This window comes from Palaemon carinicauda, chromosome 33, assembly GCF_036898095.1.
Source record: "Palaemon carinicauda isolate YSFRI2023 chromosome 33, ASM3689809v2, whole genome shotgun sequence".
Lineage (NCBI taxonomy): Eukaryota > Metazoa > Arthropoda > Malacostraca > Decapoda > Palaemonidae > Palaemon > Palaemon carinicauda.
This window is the reverse complement of record NC_090757.1, coordinates 40,345,998-40,348,497: the sequence shown is the minus strand read 5'-3', so window position 1 is coordinate 40,348,497 and position 2,500 is coordinate 40,345,998. Positions and strand designations below refer to the sequence as shown.

General features: G+C 33.7%; 1 protein-coding gene across 2 annotated transcripts in view; it reads left to right on the top strand.

The window, feature by feature from the left end:
• LOC137625936 (multiple epidermal growth factor-like domains protein 6) overlaps positions 1 to 2,500 on the top strand; it is a 487,305-nt gene that overhangs the window by 198,525 nt on the left and 286,280 nt on the right. The window lies entirely within an intron of this gene.

Here is a 2,500-nt window from a genome sequence, read left to right as displayed (position 1 = left end):
AAGATATTTTATTGGGAAATGTTTATAGCGTTCAGGTTTTGAAAAGAATAATTATATTGTGATGAATTGATTGGATAATAGGTGATATTGTTAAGTGTGGTAGTTAAGGGCATTCGAAAGTCCATATTTTGTAGCAGAAATGTTATTATTATTATTATTATTATTATTATTATTATTATTATTATTATTATTATTATTATTATTATTACTTGCTAAGCTAAAACCCTAGTTGGAAAAGCAGGATGCTATAAACCCAGGGGTACCAACAGGGAAAATAGTTCAGTGAGGAAAGGAAAAGAGGAAAAATTGAATATTTTAAGAATAGCAACAACATTAAAATAAATATTTCCTATATAAACTATAAAAACTTTAACAAAACAAGAGAAAAAGAAGTTGGATAGAATAGCGTGCCCAAGTGTACCCTCAAGCAAGAGAACTCTAACCCAAGACAGTGGAAGACCATGGTACAGAGGCTATGGCACTACCCAAGACTGGAGAATACTGGTTTGATTTTTGAGTGTCTTTCTCCTAGAAGAGCTGCTTACCAAAGCTAAAGAATCTCTTCTACCCTAACCAATAGGAAAGTAGCCACTGAACAATTACAGCGCAGTTGTTAACCCCTTGGGTGAAGAAAAATTGTTTGGTAATCTCAGTGTTTTCATGTGTATGAGGACAGAGGAGAATCTGTAAAGAATATGCCAGACAATTCGGTGTATGTGTAGGCAAAGGGAAAGTGAACCGTAACCAGAGATAAAGATCCAATGTAATACTGTCTGGCCAGTCAAAGGACCCCATAACTCTCTAGTGGTAGTATCTCAACAGAATGAACATTCTGGAAAGAAATATTGAGTGGAATGTTGTTGTGGTCGATTGCTTCATTTTTTCCCGTAGAAAAGATCCAATATAATTTGTTTATGAATTAAGATTAGACTCAGCAGCTGAAGACCAGACAGGAGAACAATACCAAAGACAAGTTAGAATGAGAGAATTAAAACTCATTTTCAGTGTAGATTAATCACCGAAAATCTTATAAGATATTTTTCAATAAGACAAGTTTTTCCTTACATATATCCATGTTCATTAGTCATTTTCATTTAGAGGATTTCCCCTCGTACATGTGTCACATAGGATGTTATATTATTTCACTTTAATGTTTAGAAATATAAATTTAGTTTAGATGGAAATGAGGGATATTATCCATATAGTTTTATGTTTGTTTGTTTCATCATTTCTAGGAATAAAATTTCCAAAAAAAATTAATGGTATAATATCTATTGGGGTTTTAATGAAATTTCCTTTTTGTATAAGATTGTTTAGAAAGAACGTAAATAATCAAGTAGACATGAACTAGTTCCCGAAGAAGCAAAAAACCATTAATTCGTTAGATAAACGTATTAGGGAAATAATAGAAAATAGCTGTCAAGGGAACCTTGAGGTTAAAATGTTTATTTTAGATAGTGGAACAGTAAATGTTTACTTAAACTGTGACGAGAGTGAAAAGCATTGACATGAAACTATTTGTTCTAGTGTTAATTAATCTGATTGTAAATTTACCAGAATCAACTGTGTAGTAATGACTGGTGAGCAATGATAATTGAGACTATGTTTTCACATCATTTTGATTTTTGTTTGTATTGTTCGTATTACACGTAAACACACTACAGAATACTTAGGCTCGAAATAGCGTTGGGTTGTTAGTATACAAACAGACTTACATCCATTTTTAGTAAACAGATTTGGCAACATATTCGTATTCTTGCTCATTGAGAGAGAGAGAGAGAGAGAGAGAGAGAGAGAGAGAGAGAGAGAGAGAGAGAGAGAGGAGAGAGAGAGAGAGAGAGAATGAATATTTATTTGACATTTTCATATACGAGAGTCGACTAAATAAAAAAAAAAGTTTTGTGAAATTCAAGATAAGAACAATCTCAGAAACACCGTATCTTTGAATTTACGAAGGCCTACCAAAAAGCCTCTCTGTACCCACAAATTCTCCTTTATTCTCTTTTATTCGCAATGAAATGCGAAGGTGCTGACTAAGCAACCGTCTACTACGCGGATACGGTCCATGAAACACAATTTTAATACGCCAACGCACTTTCAACCATCTGTTACTAAACATCACCGTCTTTTTCACACGGCGAACGCCACCTGTAAATGAAATGTAAAACTACGCTATTTGCGTAAGTGCCGTAGACACTGGAATGTTTGGAGTAAGTTTAATAGTCGATTATTGTTCATTAAATTAGCAGTTTGCGTAGTGAATATCGTCGTGGGATTTGAAATGTTTTATCGTTAGGTCAACAACTTAGCTTTATATGGGGACATGCGTACAAGGCGTGAAGGTATATTGATGGCAGTAACAAGATACTAAATTTCTTCGGGAGATAAACAGGTATGCCATCACCCTTTTTATGGGGCTCTAAGGCTCTAAAAGGTATATTGTTTTTATCGTAAATTTTCATAGTAGATTGTAAATGTTAGTGTACAGCAGTGCAATATA